The sequence below is a fragment of the Notolepis coatsorum genome, assembly GCF_963971535.1.
Source record: "Notolepis coatsorum genome assembly, chromosome: 3".
NCBI lineage: Eukaryota > Metazoa > Chordata > Actinopteri > Aulopiformes > Paralepididae > Notolepis > Notolepis coatsorum.
Window position 1 is genome coordinate 43,348,207 of NC_140167.1, and position 19,688 is coordinate 43,367,894.

A 19,688-nucleotide genomic window follows, 5' to 3' on the forward strand; every position below is an offset into this window, starting at 1 on the left:
GCTTTTTGGTGAAACCTTTTCTGTTATTGGTTATATTTTTGGAGCAGGATATAAAAAAGACAATAGGAAAAAATGGCAACTGCTTAATTTTCTGGTGGGGGAAGCTAAGCTTGCAGTCTATGTAAACAGGAGAAACAGAGTGGAAGATAAACCGGACCAGGATGCAGTGTTAGTGTGGTGCTGTAATGTGAAGGCTAGAGTCTGGCTGGAGTTCAGGTTTTATAAAGCTATGGGACATTTGGAGGTTTTTGCTCAGGAATGGTGTTATGGAAATGTGATTTGTGATGTCTTTGATGATGAATTGGTTTTTAACAACATTATGAATATGTGAAGCTCTATTTATTTATTTGTTTGTATTGTTTTTTTAATCTTGAAGATGTAAAGTCTTTTTTAAAGGCTTGATGTAAAGTTTTTGTTTCATACAGTACAAAATAAAGTACTTTAAAAAATCAAAAAAAATCTCTCTCTCTCTCTCTTTCTCTTCATCTCTTTCTTTCTTTCTCTCTCTCTCCCCCTCTCTCTCTCTGTCTGTATCTCCCTCTATCTCTTCTTTCTTTCTTTCTTTCTTTCTTTCTTTCTTTCTTTCTTTCTTTCTTTCTTTCTTTCTTTCTTTCTTTCTTTCTTTCTTTCTTTCTTTCTTTCTTTCTTTCTTTCTTTCTTTCTTTCTCTCTCTCTCTCTCTCTCTCTCTGTCTGTATCTCCCTCTATCTATTCTTTCTTTCTTTCTTTCTTTCTTTCTTTCTTTCTTTCTTTCTTTCTTTCTTTCTTTCTTTCTTTCTTTCTTTCTTTCTTTCTTTCTTTCTTTCTTTCTTTCTTTCTTTCTTTCTTTCTTTCTCTCTCCCTCTCTCTGTCTGTATCTCCCTCTATCTCTTTCTTTCTTTCTTTCTTTCTTTCTTTCTTTCTTTCTTTCTTTCTTTCTTTCTTTCTTTCTTTCTTTCTTTCTTTCTTTCTTTCTTTCTTTCTTTCTTTCTTTCTTTCTTTCTTTCTCTCTCTCTCCCTCTCTCTCTCTGTCTGTATCTCCCTCTATCTCTTCTTTCTTTCTTTCTTTCTTTCTTTCTTTCTTTCTTTCTTTCTTTCTTTCTTTCTTTCTTTCTTTCTTTCTTTCTTTCTTTCTTTCTTTCTTTCTTTCTTTCTTTCTTTCTCTCTCTCTGTCTGTATCTCCCTCTGTCTGTATCTCCCTCTATCTCTTCTTTCTTTCTTTCTTTCTCTCTCTCTCTCTCTGTGCGCATGCGTGTGGATGGTGGAGCGGGTGGTTTGAGTGTGGTGCTGCCGAGAGTTTGCGGAACGCGTGAGTCTTTCTAAACTTTTCCTATCTTTTATGTTGTTTGTCAAATTGTGAATTAGACTGTAGTTTATTTGACTGGTTGTGTGTTGGTGGTGAGCTGGTAGCGTTGTCGGTGCTCGCCTGGGCAGCTGTCTGCTGTCACGGTGACAATGGACTTCGCGCGTTTGACCAGGAAACATGGTTTTAAGGTCTCGCCGGCTTTTCCGTGTTCAGTAGAGACCTGTAGTCTCGCTGTTGCAAAAGTAGTAGGCGCTCCGACCGTTAAGTCCGCGGCAAGGATGAATGGTGGTGTCGTATTTTTTCTCGATGATTTGAGTAAAGTAAATCGTTTGATATTGGATGGTTTGGTCATAAATTATACTTTTGTCTCGGTTATGCCGCTCACAACACCGGCCAAAAAGGTGATGTTGTCAAACGTTCCTCCGTTGGTGGGTGATGAGCTTATATTGAGGGAACTCACCAGGTTTGGGAAGATAGTATCTCCATTGAAGAAGATGTCTTCGGGGTTTAAAGCACCTGAATTACAACATGTGGTTTCTCACAGAAGGCAGACGTTCATCATAATGAACAAACGTGATGATGAGTTGGATCTTAATTTTAAAGTAATAGTAGATGGGTTTGAGTATATTATTTTTGCGACAACACAGAACATGCGATGTTTTGCGTGCGGAAAAGAGGGGCATCAAAGACAAGCGTGCCCTGGGGAGGGGCCAAGCAGGGTAAATTATGGGAAGAGCACAACGAGGAAAGAGGGAACAGCTTGGGGTGTGGGTTCAAGGGGTTGAGGGGGTGGGGGGGGGTAAAGGGGAAGAGGGGTGGAGGGGAGGTTTCTGAGAAGGTTATTGTACCAGATAGAAGTGATAAGGAAGAGGGAAGGAGTGGGTAGTAAGGCTGGGGATGCGGTACGGGGAACATTGGGTGGAGATAGAAATGTGGGGGGTGGGGGGTGGTAGAAGGGGTTAGTGTCAGCCGGGACACGTTGAATAGCCAGGAGAAGAGTGGAACTGTTCAAGGGACAGATATTGGGGATGGGAATGAGGGGGGGGGGGGGGAGGGGGGGGGTCGTGGTGGAAAGGAGTACGGAGGATGGAAGTGAACAGGTGGCTGTAGTCGGTCTGAAGGGACAGGGGTGGGGGGGCTTGTGTCGACAGGGACACGATAAACAGCCAGGAGGAAGATGGAACTCTTGAAGTGCAGGGACAGTTGGTGGGGATGAGAATGAGGGGGGGGGGGGGGGGGGGTCGTGGTAGGGAGGATTACGGAGGATGGAAGTAAACATGAGGTGGAGGTCATTGAGCTGCAGGAACAGGGGTGGAAGGGCTGGGATCAGTGTGGATGAGATGAATGGGCAGGAGGAAGGTGGGACTGTTGGAGGAACAGGGGTCAAAGGACTCAGGTGGGGGGGGTCAGGGGTGGAGGAAGTAGAGGATATTGACATGGGGGAGGGAGACGACGGGTTGATGGTTGTTAGGCAGAAGAGGAAGCTAGAAATAGTTGAGTTGTCAAGCTCTCAAGCTAAGAAGGCAGATGTGAAGGAAGTACTCAGCGGTACACAGTGCTCACAAGAGAGTATATGGTCGGAGATGGGCGCTGATGAGGATGATGAGGATTTTGAGGGCGATGCAGCTGATACGGGCAATTGAGGGCTATTCATTGGAGAAAATGAAAGGTTTTTTACAGGCGACAAAAAATAGGAGGGGGAGTAGAGGTAAACTGATCATTTTCCTGACAAGGCGTTGTTTATTGAGTCAGCGAGGAAAAATATGAGGTTTCAAGGAGACGGTCGTTTTGTTGAAACAGAGATGTACAGGATGAGAACAATTTTACAGAGGGCACAGCGGGACCTCAGTAAGGGTGAGGACGGAGTGGACTCAGTGTAGTTTTGTTGTTTTTTTGTTTGTTTTTTGTTTATTTTATTTATTCTTAATGGGGGGTGTTTTTAGAGTGGATTTTGTTTGGTTTGTTGTATGGGGCAAGGGACATGGAGAGAGTGTTTTTTTTTTGCTCTTTGACCTCACTGTTTTTCTTATCTCAGGTCCCAATTGAAAGGACTGGTGTGTTGTCAAGTGGGGATGGACATTTTAAGGTGTCCCTTTACCGATTGAGGTTTTTGGTACAGGGGGTTAAGAAGGACCTCAACAAAGAAGATGATGATGGGGGGGAATTGGTATAGTTTTGTTGTTTTGGTGATTTTGTTCACGTGGGTGTTTTACTCTTTTTTTTTTATGAGCAGTAATTTTAGAGTGGCCACGTTGAATTTGAATGGGGCAAGGGACATAAAGAAAAGAGCTCTGTTATATGAAATGATCAAAGTGAAAAGCATTGATGTTATGTTGGTGCAGGAAACACATAGTGATATGTCAAATGAAACAGACTGGAATACAGAATGGAAGGGTGAGGTGTTTTTAAACTCCCTGACCTCAGTGAGTGGGGGGATTGGCATTTTATTTTCAAAACGGTTTGTACCTTTGTCTTATGATATACAGTCGAAAGTGGGGGGGAGACTGATGGTAGTAACAGCCAAGTTTGAAAGGCGTACTATGGTTTTTATTAATATTTATGCGCCCGTGGTTGGTTCAGAGAGAGCTTTGTTTTTAAATGAGCTCAATGACACTCTGAGGAGTTGTAATTCTGATGATTTTTTATTTCTGGGTGGTGATTTTAATTGCACTCAGAATATTCTTTTAGACAGGAACCATTTTGAACCTCACAGAGAATCGCAGAGGATTTTAAATCGAATAGTAGAGACGCATGATCTTGTGGACATTTGGAGAAGGTTAAATGACAACAAGAGACAGTATACTTGGACTCATGTTAGAGAAAATGTTATTTCTTTAGCTAGGTTGGATAGGTTTTATTGTTTTAAACATCATTGTGGAGTTGTTAAGATGTGTAAAATTATGCCGGTGGGTTTTACTGATCATTCGTTGGTTTTAAGTGATGTTTTTATTTCAAGGGTAAAACCAAAGAGTGCGTATTGGCATTTTAACTCCACATTACTGCGTGATGTTAATTTTAAGGAGACTTTTATTTTTTTTTGGAAAAGGTTTAGGGGTGAAAAAGAGGATTTTTTGTCCCTGAGGCAGTGGTGGGACTGTGGGAAAGTTCAAATTAAACAGTTGTGTCAGCAATACACTCTTAATGTCACACGGGGCATTACAAGGTCAATGATGGATCTAGAGGCTGAGATTGAGGGCCTTCAGAATATGTTTGAGCCCATACGGAGTCAGGGATATTTTGAGGTTCTAAAATCCAAGAAAAATATGCTTAAGGATCTGCTAGGCATGCAGGCACAGGGTGCATTGGTTCGGTCGAGGTTCCAAAGTGCTAACTTGATGGATGCACCTTCCAGTTTTTTTTTTGGTATGGAAAAGAAGAATGGGCATAGACGTTTTCTGCACACTTTGCGTACGGCTGAAGGACGAGAGCTAATAGAGGACGGAGAGATTCGGCATGAAGCTGTGAGTTTTTATTCACGGTTGTATAAGAGTGAATATAAGGAGAATGAACCGTTGTTTGCTTCTTTTTGTGAGGGTCTTCCAAAGATCTCTGAGGAAGAGAATACCGGTCTTGGGGACCCTCTGGGTCTGAATGAACTGTACAATGCACTGCAGGGAATGGAGGGGGGGAAAGCCCCTGGCATTGATGGACTGACCATTGAGTTTTACAAAGCTTTCTGGGAGGAGATGGGTGAAGATCTGCTGGAGGTGCTCAATGAGAGTTTTGAGGAAATGTCATTGCCTTTGAGCTGCAGGAGAGCGGTGATAACTTTGTTACCCAAGAAAGGAGATCTGCAAGACATAAAGAACTGGCGGCCTGTTGCGATTCTCTGCACGGATTACAAGCTTCTGTCGAAAGCCCTGGCCAACAGACTCAGGGAGGTGATTGGGGAAATCGTACATAAGGATCAAACCTACTGTGTGCCTGGCAGATCCATTACAGACAATGTGTCTCTAGTTAGGGATGTTTTGGATGTATCTAGTTCTTTGGGTTTAGATGTTGGTTTTATTTCATTGGACCAAGAAAAAGCTTTTGACAGGGTTGAGCACCTCTATCTTTGGAAGATTTTGGAGCGTTTTGGTCTCAACCCGGGTCTTATAGCTATGATCAAAATTTTGTACCGGGACATTGAGAGTGTATTGAAGATGGGGTTGAGTGCTCCGTTCATTGTAGAACGTGGGGTTAGGCAAGGGTGTCCATTGTCAGGAATGTTGTACGCTATTTCAATTGAACCTCTACTGTATAGGATACGGGCTGGAATCTCCGGTCTGGTTTTACCAGGTTTGAAAAATGCGCAGATATTATCTGCATATGCTGATGATGTTTTAATCCTGGTCACACATCAAAAGGATGTTAATGTTCTAGGGGAATGTGTTAGTGATTTTAGTTTTTTAACAATGGCAAGGGTAAATTGGGGAAAGAGCGAGGCATTAGCAGTGGGGAAGTGGTCTGGTGGTTTACCAGTCTTGTCAGGGGGCTTAAAATGGAAAAGAGGGGGTATCAAGTATCTGGGAATTTTTTTAGGTGATGAGGTAACAGTAAAGAAGAATTGGGAAGGGATAATGGAAAAGATGAAAGGAAGAGTAGATAAATGGAAGTGGTTGTTACCAAAGATGTCCTACAGAGGAAGGGTGTTGATAATGAACAACCTGGTAGCCTCTGTACTATGGCATCGTTTGGCTTGTATGGAGCCACCTAGTGGATTGTTAAAAAGCGTGCAAGCTATTCTAGTGAATTTTTTTGGGACAAGTTACACTGGGTACCTCAAGCTGTTCTGTTTTTGCCTAAGGATGAGGGGGGGCAAGGGTTAATACATTTAGAGAGTAGGATGGCTACTTTCCGTCTTCAGTTTGTACAAAAGTACCTCACTTATGCAGGTAATATCCTAGTGTGGAGGAATGTTGCAAGTGTGATTTTAAAGAGGGCAAATGGGTTCGGTGTTGATGCTGGTTTGTTTTTAATGGATGGTCATGTGTTAAGTATGTCAGAACTGTCTCCATTTTACAAAGGGGTTTTTAAAGCATGGAATTTATTTAAAAGAAAAGTGTCTGAATCTGCTCTTTCATTGTATTGGTTGTTGGGAGAACCTCTTGTTGGAGGGGCAAGATTGGATGTTACGGACAGTTCGACACCAGGACTCAGACATATACTGTGCAAAAACGGTATACTCACTCTGGGGAAAATCGTGGATATAGCTGGGCCAAGGTTAGAGGATGGTCATGCTCAGTGGCGGCCGCTGCCGCTGGTGCCTTGTGGGTCGCAGTTCACGTTAATAGGTAGAGTTGAAAATGTAATGCTCTGAGATGCTCTGGAGCAATCTCTCTCTGTCTCTCGGATCAATCAAATCAAATAATTAACACATGTATGTTGTCATTTTAAACAACTCACCATTCATTCATTATGCATCAGCAGCAGCTAAATAAATGTTATAGTTCACAACACAGCAGCGCGTTTTGAATCGCCAGCCTATTATCGTCTCAGCAAGCACAGTCAATACTTTTTTCCGTAGCCGCATTTCGCGGAGACAGCTGTAGTGTGTATAGCGAGAGAGAGAGAGAGAGAGCGAGAGAGAGAGAGAGAGTTACGTATCATGTATTAAACTAGAGTTAAGATCGCTAATCTACCTTGTTGTTGGCTTGTTGATAAAGTATATCCACTCTATGGCATTGTCCATCCAGCCAGTGTTGATGTCCATCCATTGTGCGCATCCATATAGCTTGTTGTTAGCCAACAAGCTGTGTGAGTGACTGAGTGAAGAGCTGTGTCTTTGTCCATTTCCGCCTCGAACAGCCTGCAAACTACCTGGCGTTCTATCGCCATGCTCTAAGACAAACTCTAACCATAACCAACTTTGAAAGAGTGCCTAAGCTTAACAGTCTAAAGAACTTGCAGTCACGGTACGCTCGTCTAAGACAAACAGCTGCCTGCATCATTCTCACAACAACACTATCTCCACCGATCACCAACCTAGGAATAATAACCTAGAAATTGGATTCGGCCAATGATTTGTCCGTCTTTCAAACGGTGTTGATTTGATGGATTTAACAGAATTATCCAATTCCATGGTGGTAGCTTTAGCTAACTATAAATCGAAATGAAAATACTCAGTCCTTGAATAAACCTGGCGCATTCTCTCTCTAAGCAAGAACCCGAGAAATGCGGCTATGGAAAAAAACTGGCATCGCGTCGGCCAATCAGAGCGTCTCCACGAAAATGCGGCTATGGAAATTCTTCACGGAAGTTCACGCTGCTGGGCTAGACCGCTTCAAATTGCGCTCGGATTCCAACATAATAGTCATATTTCAACGCACAACGCCGTATGCACTGATTGGCTGTGACGGAGACAGCGATCAAACTGTGACGCGCACTCAGAGCGCGATCGCTTCTAGCCCTCGGGCGAGAAATACGAAAAAATAAAAAAAACGTCACTTCCTGCTCAAGAAAACGATGTTTTTTTAATTTAGATAATAACGTTATATTGTGCATTGGAAATACAAACATACTTAAAATGAGTAAATAGTATTCATTTTAAACATGTTTATATTATTTATAGGGCTATAAAACACAAAAACGAAAAAGTTTTATTGTCTTCTTCTCTGATTTAACAGCAGCTGGCCAGCAGGTGGGTCGGCGCCCTTGCGCCCACTAGTGGCGAGCCGCCACTGGTCATGCTGTGGCTAAACTGCTGGGTCTGAACTCAGTTCGAAAAATGGTTTATTTTAAAACGGTGGGCTGAAAGACTGTCGTTGGAAGTTTTCGAACTTTTGAGGATTTACTGTGCGGGGGAGGAGATCCCAGATGAAGAGGACCCTTTTCCTGAGGTGGAACTTTATACTGATATTAATGGTTGTTCTGGATGCCTTTTGGATGAAACAGGTTCGAAAGGACTGGATTTTTATACTGTCGGTGGTAAAGTTATTGTTACTGTTGTGTCAAAGCTCTCAACGCGGGAAAGCTAAATGGGAGAGAGGACTCTGTGTGGAGAAAACATTTTGATGTGGACTGTGTTTTAAGTCCAGGATGGAGAGCTTTGTATAAACTCCCATCAAAAAAAAGGACTGGGGATTTACAGTGGAGGATTCTCCATGGTGCTGTTGCTGTAAATGCTTTTATTTCGGTTGTGAATCCTAATGTTTCAAATGAATGTCCTTTCTGTGGTTGTGTGGAAAATATTTTCCATTGTTTTTTAGAGTGTGGGAGGCTTGAGTTTTTATTTGATACATTAAGAATCCTGTTTTTGTCTTTTAACGTGGAGTGGTCCAAGGCTGTTTTTATATTTGGAGCTGGGTACAGAAGAAGCAATGGTTTTAAGTGGAAACTGTTAAATTTCCTGCTGGGTGAAGCAAAATTGGCAATTTACCTTACAAGAAAGAGCAAAATCGAGGGTGAAGTGTTTCAGGAGTTGACCAGTGTGTTTTCAGCATTGGTAAGGGCAAGGGTCTGGATAGATTTTAGGTTCTATAAGGAGATGAAAAATGTAGATACTTTTGTGGAACAGTGGTGTTATGAGGAGGTTATTTGCTCGTGGTGGATGACTGTTCTGTTCCTTCTGTGATGTTTTCATGTGAATGTACCATAGGTATTTTTTTTTTTGAGTGGTTTCCTGGTTGTGTTGTTGGAGTTTGTGGTTGTTTTCTTTTCTCTCGTTTTTGGTTTTGTTTGAGGTGTGAGTTTTTTGTTTTGTTTTTGGTTGTTTAAAGTGTAGTATTGGTGTGTAAATAAATAAAGTTTTTTTATAAAATCAAAAAAATCTCTCTCTCTCTCTCTCTCTGAGCATTGCATTGCTTATAGTTGTCAATTGTGTCTGTCAGTTCATTGCAATTTTTCCTTCAGTCACATTTAGTTTTATCCTGCACCTGGCCTAAAACAGGTTGGATGTGCACACAGCTGCTCTACTGTGTTTGTAGCAGAGGAACCATACCTGAAGCCTTGTAAACAAAGACATCAACACTAGAGTGTGTACTTCTATCTACACAGTCAGCCAAAGCATTCCCATTGCTAGGCAAAAACTCCACCTGTTTTCTACACTGCTTCTTCCCTTGCTGGATTTTCTGCATTACTGCCACTTGTACATGTGTGTTGTGGAGAAATTTGTACAGTGTTACAAAGCGATAACACTGTATATTGACTGTAGAACGGGAGCTCTCTGTCGCTCTCTCTCTCTCTCTCTCTCTCTCTCTCTCTCTCTCTCTCTCTCTCTCTCTCTCTCTCTCTCTCTCTCTCTCTCTCTCTCTCTCTCTTCTCTCTCTCTCTCTCTCTCTCTCTTGCTATATGTTGACTGTATCATTCCCAGCCTCGGGCAGCGCTATTATTTAAGAACATGTTGACTGTATCTCGCACAGGGCCTCGCATTTCTCCCAGGCGGCCCTGTCTATATATATATATACATACTTTAGGTTGTGTGCTATTCCACGCTAAACATCGGCCCGTTTCAAAATAATCCACTCTCGTTTTCTAGATAGTGAAATATAACGTGTTATATGCATATTCACAAATCGTTCGGGCTTGGCTGAAACCTATATTATTTCCAAATCAAAGGTATATACCATATTAGATGTTTCTTCACAAAATTATCATGGGCGGGGGGGGGGGGGGGGGGGTCGTTTTACAAAGCTGCAATCATTACCAAAAGCATGTTTTAGGTTCTGTAAAATACGACGCTGTGATCAATACAAAAGCATGTTTTAGGTTCTGTAAAATACGACGCTGTGATCAATACAAAAGCATGTTTTAGGTTCGGTAAAATATACCTAAAATAGACCTTACCTTAGTCAGAAGGTACTCCAAAATGAATAATCTCAGTAGTTCCATCGCGATAACCATTACTGGTGTGCATTGGGCCTGGCCTATAATACTGGAAACAATAGGTTTCAGGCGAGCAAATCGGCCACAGATAGCTGTGTGCTGACTTCACTTTGAGGGGGAGAGGATTCCTGCAGCCGGAGGTACCGAGGCACTGAGAGACCCAGTTCAAAAGGTAGGCTATACTGCTACCTGTCGGATTCGATCGCCATTGCAATTATAACATAGGCAGCGGTGCCAGGGAGACACAGGCAGGTCCGCGTGAGTGTTAAAATCGAAAAAAATGATCTAAAAAGAAGATTTCTCGTTTTTGGTGCTCAACGGTTGGATTTGAAACAGTTTGGTGCTGAATGAGTTAATAGGTAAACAAGCTGATTTGGGCCAATTCATTTTGAAGCCTGATAGTTTACCGAATTCATCAATTATTAAGTAAATTTGTGGTTGATTGGGAGGGGTCTTTCATAAAAATATGTAAGTCATCCGCATAAAGAGCAATTTTGTGTGGTGTATCATTGATTGTTATAGGGGCGATTTCTTGTGTTTGTCTTATAAATTGGGCTAATGGTTTGAGGGAAAGCGCGAATAGTCCGGGAATCAGAGGACAACCTTGTCTGGAAGACCTAGAGACCGGGAAGAGTGTGGAGCATATTTTGCCTGTCATTATCATTCCTGAGGGTGAGGCATAAAGTACTTTAATCGTATGTACACATTTCTTTCCAAGTCCCATAGCCTCCAGCACTGTCCAAAGATATGACCATTCTAGTCTATTGAAAGCCTTCATGTAATCCAGAGACAGGACAGTGGCCGGTGTTATATATTGTCCTTACTGTTGTCAATTACATGCAATAATCTTCTAAGATTATCTGTGGCTAAGCGTCCCAGAATAAATCAGAAGAATTCAAGTCTCCAAAAACACATAAACTGAACTGTATAACAAATGGGGAAAGCAAAGGGGAGAAAACACATAAAAAAAAAACACGTCGGGCGACGGTGCTACATAAGCCCACCATAACGTCATACAAACGATAAGCAACGACATGGTAATCAAAGTGGCACAATAGCAAACAAACGTATCCTCCGTGGCAACGAGTGATAAGGCTTTAACAAGAATACATAGTACTAGGGCGGCCGGGTAGCGCAGCGGACTAAACGTCTGTCTACCACCGCAGAGACACTGGTATCGAATTCAGCTGTCAGCGGTGCCTCCAGCTTGGCCGGTCGTCATACTGACACGATTGGCAGTGTCAGCGGGAGGGAAGCCGGTGGGTGGTATTCTGGTCATTGTAAACAGCGACTCCTACAGGTCGGTCAGGGCGCCTGCACAGCGAGGAAGGGATCTGGGTGAGGTAGTGTGCCCTCCCATGCGTTACACTCACGCAATTGTTTTAAGTGTTATAAGTGAAATATGAGTTTTAGAAATCTCAGGGCATCGGAAAAGTCGGAAAAAGGTGAGGATTGACGCAAGGATTTGGCGCAACCTAACTTGAGTGTAGTCTTTTGAGAGAATGAATGAATGTGAATGAATGAATGAATGAATGAATGAATGAATGAATGAATGAATGAATGAATGGATGGATGAATGAATGCATGAATGAATTAAAACGTTATTTAACAGATTGCAGAATGGGTACAATACAGTACGGCTCAATACACACAATTGTTAACACATTCTGGGCCATTGGGATTAGACGGGCCCCACTCTATGAGGCCATCTTTTCATTACATATAATTTAATTTCATAAGTTTTCACTGTGTGTGAGGTTGTTTGTAGAGCTAAATCTATATTTTATATTATTGCTATGTGTCCATTGTCATTGTCAATTGACAGTATAAACCTTCCCTTCAATATGCCATAAAGAATAATTGTTTTCATCAATACGTTCCCATTTTATAGCGTTGTGAATATGAACATTATATCGGAATGGTCTGGGGTAATTCCTGCAAAGCTAGTTATAGGGCGCTAAGCTAATAACGTTAAAATCTATTGGTGTTTCGGCCCTACACAAGCTAGAGTTAAAAATCAAAATGCATATGATCGGTATCATGTTCCACCATAAATGCATGAAAGGGGGCAGGGGGGGGGGGCGGGGGAAGTCGTTTCTGATTATTTGATTTGATTTAGATTTGAAATCTTTATTTCGAACATGTAAATGAATACAAACTAAATAAATAACTAAACAAAATCAAAACATAACTCAAACAAAATAAATAACTAAACAAAAGCAAAACATAACTCAATTTACATGTTCGAAAAGGAGTAGGAAGAAGTATACACTTATTTAATCCTACCCCTTTTCCACTACTCAAATGAGTGTACTAATTTAAAACATTTCAAAACAAATATAAAAGCAAAAAAATAACTATATATGTAAAACATGAAAGAAATAAAATAAAAATGTAAACACCCGTGAATATCAAGTCCCTTCCTCATCCCTGTACCTCGTGAACATCTTTTCCTTATAAATCTGTTTGAATTGTCTCATATTTGGACATTGCTTTAGCACCACATTCAGACTGTTCCATAGTTTCACTCCACATATTGAGATGCAGTGTCTTCTCATGGTAGTGCGTACACTAAGAACTTTTAAATTGAGTTTATATTATTATATTATAACCCCCCTCCCTATCAAAGAACAGTTCTTGAATGTCTCCTGGAAGTACATGACCTTTTGCTTTATACATTAATTGTGCCGTTTTAAATTCCACAAGATCATTTAACTTGAATTTGTTATTGCAACATCATACGCTGACCGGGTGGATGGCTATGAGAACAAGGCCAGATCAGGCTGAAATTGACGTCAAATCGCTCTTACCTGTGGCCGGTTGGATTCCAAAAATAATTTCCCAGTTATTTGATCCCCATCTGGTAGATCGATATGTCCATTGGCTGATGCTATATTCCTTTACTGCATACTGAATTCGGCGTCGCAAAAAGTATTTCAGGCGATCTGGTAAAGCCATAGCTTTAGGCTAACAGAAAAGCTAACCTGGAGCGAAAAAGAAGTGACACCCGGTCTGCAACAGGGGAAACTGCATTCTCGAGACAGCGCCAATACCAGGATCTGGCCGGTACTGCACTTTCGGAGTCCCAATATGCCTTTTCCAGCCAAAATACAGCTCTGTGACAACATCCGGGATATTAAAATGGAATAAAAACAAAAACAAGCTTAACACGTATATACGTGGTTGACCGTCAAGCGTCGGCTCCCAAACACGTATACATACGTGGTTGGCCGGGAATGTGTTAAGGGGATGCAGACCAGAGAAAGACGTTTGTCTTGTTTACATCAGGGTCCCCCATTTTCAATTCATAGTGACATTTATGACATACACAACATACATGACATACAGGTATATAGTACTGTTACATTTGTGACATATACGATATTCAAATACACAATAATGTTACACATAGATCCTAACAGAGAATATATACATATGATGGTATGTATGATATGAATATATACATTGTTCCTGTTTGCGGACGACTCAGCCCTGCTGGTCTATGACAAAAACAAGTTGCAGGTTGAAAAAACCCTCAGCTCGGAACTAGGCAAAATCTGCATATGGCTCGCTGATAACAAACTATCATTACACATGGGTAAAACAGAGTCCATTCTCTTCGGTTCAAATAACAAACTCAGCAAGACCGCCGGCTTCTCAGTTACAGTGGGTGACAATATTGTCACAAGGAAAGATGAAATTACCTACCTGGGTTCCATCCTAGAGGCAAATCTTTCCTGTGACAATGTAATAAAAAAGTCAACCAACGAACTAGATTCTTGTACCGGATCTCCTCTCTGGTAAACAAGACTCTGGCAGGAGCACTCATTCAAGGGTACTACGACTATGCTTGCACCTCATGGTACCAAAGCACCTCAAAGGCGCTAAAAACAAGATTACAAACATCACAAAACAAACTGGTCAGACTACTACTTGACCTTACCCCTAGAACCCACCTCACCCATGCACACTTTGACAACCTAGGATGGCTTAGAGTAGACGACAAAGTACAGCAACTTGCAATGGGCCTGGTCTACAAGATACACTATAGGACTAAGGTACCCATGTACATGTCAAAATACTTCCCAAATGTCAGTGAATACCACGACCACAACACCAGAGTAAGCTCAACAAATCATGTTAAACCCAGATTCGGCTCAAACAAGGGACTAAACACGTTTCGCAATTATGCCACATCAATGTGGAACGCCCTACCCAAAGCTGTAAAGGAATGTGAATCCCTACCCACATTCAAAACCGCTCTTAAAGAGCACCTATGGGAGGCTGCAATTCGAAACTGGCCACCGTAAATGTCCAAACCCCCCACCCCCACCCCCTCCTAATAGACAGTCTCCTCCCCACCGCATGTATATATTCTCCCCCCGCCGTATATGTATTTTTTTCTCCCGCCCACCCACCCCCTCCAAATGTACAGTCTCCTCACCACCGGATGTATATTTCTCTCCCACCCACCCCCTCCTAATGTACAGTCCCCTCCCCATCATATGTATATACTCTGTCAGGATCTATGGGTAACAGTACTGTATATTTGAATACCGTATATGTCACAAATGTATCAGTACTAAATACCTTTATGTCCCTATGCCATAAATGTCATGTATGTTGAGTATGTCATAAATATGAATTGAAAATAGGGGACCCTGATGTAAACAAGACAAACGTCTTTCTCTGGTCTGCATCCCCTTAACAATTGTGTTTATTGAGCCGTACTGTATTGTACCCATTCTGCAATCTGTTAAATAAAGTTTTCATTCATTCATTCATTCATTCATTCATGGGGAGGAGACTGTACATTAGGAGGGGGTGGGTGGGTGGGTGGGAGAAAAAATATACATACGGTGGGGAGAGAATATACGGTGGGGAGGAGACTGTCTATTAGGAGGAGGGGGGGGGGTTGGACATTTACGGTGGCCAGAAGAGATCCAGGGCTTTTGATGGGCTTTCGATTTTCAAAAAAATAACCCTTTCCAGCTCACGCCTCCCCCTGTCAATCATCTGACTTCTTTTTCAGGTTTATTTGTCTCTTCATTTTGGTGATCATATCTCACAGCGGGACAAACCTGAATGTTATTGCCATAAATTAGGACACAGTTAGTTTCTCTACCCTTTGGTGAACGTCTAGCAAAAAACGCTGTTGCAATCTGATGAAAAATGGCAGAGAAATGTACATTATAAAAAAAATAACTGTACTTACTGTACTAAATCCAGATTGAACTCTGCCATTGGAAAGGGGAGATTTGGCCCGATCCATAGATGTGCGACTTGGCCATAATAAGGTCATTTATAAGCCTGATATTCTATATTCTTCCCTTTATTCATTTGCTTAAATTTTTTGTACACATGATCTCAAGAAGGTGCAGAATTGTTCATGTCAGGTACATTTTAGCATGGTATTATTCACCGTCAAAGATGAAAAAAGAAAATAAGAAAATTATATTCTCTTTTGGTTCATTACAATTTACTCAAGCCTAGTAACAGACAAAAAATGTTCTGACACTGGGAATACATTCCCTGAGATCCATAGATGTCCATAGATACCAAGAACATGCAAACGGACCTTGTAGAAGTGGAGCAATCTTCCATTTATGTACTTTTAGGTGAATTTTCTGAAAATATGGCTAGGCGTTAAAACCTCTTAAGCTGCAGGGGCGGTCAGGTGGCGTAACGGAGATTGCATTCGTCACCAAACCCCGGAGCGGCTAGATTCGCCTGTTCGAATCCAGCTCACAGCTCCGGGGTTGTCACCAGCTTGGCTGGCTGTTCACACTAATACAATTGGCAGTATTAGAGGGTGGGAGAAGCTGGCGGGGTGGGTCCGGGTCGTTGTAAACAGCGACTCCTACAGTTCGGTCGGGGCGCCTGCTAAGCGCGGATAGGACTTGAGTGGGATAGTGTGATCCTTCCACACGCTACGCCCTCTCAATGAGAATCCGCGCTGCCAGGTGAAAAGAAGCAGTTGATTGGCTGGACGTGTGTCGGAGGAAGCACGTGATAGCCTCCACAAAAAAAACTCTTAAGCTGCAAGGGCCCACATGCGGGCCCTTTTTAGGACGATTTGCCCACCAGCACTTTGGCGACCCCTAGTGGCTCGGGTGTGCATATTTTGTAATACGATATATAGATCGAATTGAAGGCTTATTTGTTGCCTGTCGATAGCGACAAAATCGGACAAAATCCGCTGAGCGGTTCTCGAGTTACATGCCGATATTTGAGGCTTGTGCAAAGTACAGGGTATTGCGCAAAATACCACTCCCGACTCTTGGGGCTCTAGTTCCGTCAATCTAGATCCGATCTCGAAAATGATTGTGGTGGGTGGTAGCCAATGAGTGTGGCTTTCCAATGATCCCCCACCTGGGGATGTATGAATCAGGGATCTGGTGAAAAACTAATGAGCGAAAACAGGAAGAGAAAAACAGCTGAATGAATTGAAGTCTATGAGAAAACTCAGTTTTTCTTTTGTATACAGTTTACCAAAATCACTCCTAATCACTCATTTCTGAATGGATCTTTATGAAATTTGGACATGTACTACATAAGGCTTCAAGCTATAGGTATTTACCTTCTGGGTAAATACTACCTCTGGACTACTAACTACTACAGACAAACTTGAGTAACAAGTTTTTCTACAACTCAAGTTCAGACCTATGTTACCTATGTTTTCTTTCTGGAATCAGAAACTTCAGAATGTCATCTTTCAAAAGAGACCAGGCTCATGCATGTGCTATAAGTATAAAGTATGTTGTTTTGGTTTGCAAATAAAGTATGCAGTCCTCAAAAATGAAAACTAAAAAGGCCACTTTTGGGGGCACAGGTTAACCGGTTGAGGTTAAATGTCAGGGCTAGAGCTCGGGCCGCCCAACTACATACACCTAGACTGGCTCTAGTTCATAACACTAAGGTATATTTGGAGAGGGGTGGTTAGTGGAGTTCTGAATGAAGAGAGTTGGGATGCTTGATAGCTACAGGCCAGGCCAAGGTTTATTTTTGGGGTATTATCAAAAACCTCAAGCTGATAAAGTCAAAAGTGTGATCCGGATTCAATAGACAGAAAGACAGAAAACACAATTGTGCAGGATTGTTGAGATAACGGAGTGTGGCCCCCTTGGTACCTGCATTAATCAGGCTATAATGACACCCCATCTTTTTTTGTCCATCTGGTAAAATGGTGTTGCTCAATGATGATCACTATCAAAGCTTAAGGAAGCAATCCCTCTTAACGAAGCACAGAGGTATGGATAGTGGCTAGTAGAGGATTAAGAGCACAATCTTCCATTTCAGTCACATGCATTCCCAGTAATGTCAAGAGGGGATCTGGAGAATAAATACCTTTGCCCAGATACATGGATAGCAATGCCACCCCAGTCACCTGGCCCTAACTTTGATCAGTAATTTTCTAGTAACGAGATTTCCCTGATTTCATTAAATAGTCATTTCGCACCTGGAGGCCCAAGGCTTTGCTGGGAGATCAATGATCTAATCACGTTACCGTTAAGCCAATTGGCTTGAAAGTCCTTTGTGATCCCTTTACTGTTTTAATGACTTTTGGTTTCAGATTAAACTGGTTTTTAGGAGCCAGGGATTAAGGGACACGTCCATTGAGGTGGAAAAAGCTTTTTCTGATGCATAACTTATGGTGAAGAAAGGGAGGGGATTAACGAGGACCATGTGCCTGCCTGCCACCACACATCCGCTGGCCAGTGATTAGAACTGCTCCTTCAGGACAGGAAAGGCACACAAGAAATAAATGTCCTTCTCCTGCCTTCCTTCCTTCCTCACACCTTGCTTCCTTCCTTACTTCCTCTCTCCCTCCCTCCCTCCCTCCCTCCCTTCCTCTCTCCCTTCCTTCCTTCCTTCCTTCCTTCCACCCTCCCTTCCTCCCTCCCATTCTTTTTGATTTATGACTACACACACACTAATCTTTTGACAGATCGGGACCATGGAAACCTTGCTTCACACTTTCCTTACCCTTAAGATACAGTAGTATACAAGGACTGTTTTGTGACTCACCCCCTCCTATTTACTGTACATGGTTACTAAAGTTGCCAGGGATGTATTTAAACCCCCCAGTGAGTCAACATCATTATAGCCATCAATCTTTCACGATGACTTACTAATCATACACTAGATGATTGCTCAACCCTTGGCGACAGTTCAAAAACATGTAATCTACAGAATTGTTCTTTGATTATTATGCCTGAATGCCACCTGAATGTCACCATGGGTGGTGCCGGCCGGGTGATTAGGGGGCACAATTATGTAACAGCAATCCAAAAAAAAATGTAATAAGTGCTTAGAGTGCGAGGAGAGAAACTCAAGATTATGTTCATTATGTTTCATAAAGAAGCCATTTAATGTTCTCCTCAAATGGCTGTGGAGTTTCAACATCTAGGATCATTATGTACACATGTACTAATGATGCATATAGTACAGTAAGGTGTGTTCAAACACATATGCCTAGGACCCAGGCTCTGAGCCCAAAAACACATCTGACACAGAACAACGTCCACTCGAGACATCTGCCTTTCTTCCATGTCTCTATCCATCCATCCAACCATCCACCCACACATCCATCCATCCATCCAACCATCCACCCACACATCCATTCATCCATCCAACCATCCATACATCAATCTATCCATCCATCCACCCTCACATGCATCCATTCATCCATCCATCCAACCATCCACCCATATAATCATCCACCCATCCATTCATCCATCCATTCATCCATCCACCCATACATCCATCCAGACCTGAAGTCTCTGCTCTGAGGCCTGGGCTTGTTGCTGAGGCCTGTTGTAACTGTTTTGTACACTAGGCCTGGGCTTGTTGCTGAGGCCTGTTGTAACTGTCTTGTACACTAGGCCTGGGCTTGTTGCTGAGGCCTGTTGTAACTGTCTTGTACACTAGGCCTGGGCTTGTTGCTGAGGCCTGTTGTAACTTATCTTAGTACACTAGGCCTGGGCTTGTTGCTGAGGCCTGTTGTAACTATCTTGTACACTAGGCCTGGGCTTGTTGCTGAGGCCTGTTGTAACTGTCTTGTACACTAGGCCTGGGCTTGTTGCTGAGGCCTGTTGTAACTATCTTGTACACTAGGCCTGGGCTTGTTGCTGAGGCCTGTTGTAACTATCTTGTACACTAGGCCTGGGCTTGTTGCTGAGGCCTGTTGTAACTATCTTGCACACTAGGCCTGGGCTTGTTGCTGAGGCCTGTTGTAACTATCTTGTACACTAGGCCTGGGCTTGTTGCTGAGGCCTGTTGTAACTATCTTGTACACTAGGCCTGGGCTTGTTGCTGAGGCCTGTTGTAACTATCTTGTACACTAGGCCTGGGCTTGTTGCTGAGGCCTGTTGTAACTATCTTGTACACTAGGCCTGGGCTTGTTGCTGAGGCCTGTTGTAACTATCTTGCACACTAGGCCTGGGCTTGTTGCTGAGGCCTGTTTTTTTTTTTTTTTTTGGTCTTTTCCCCCTCCATTTTCCTCCGATTTTCTCCCATCCCAATGTTAGTCGTATGCCAATTCCCAGTCCCTTCCTGGTCGCTGCGCTTTACCCCCCACAGTCAGATCATTTTGGGAG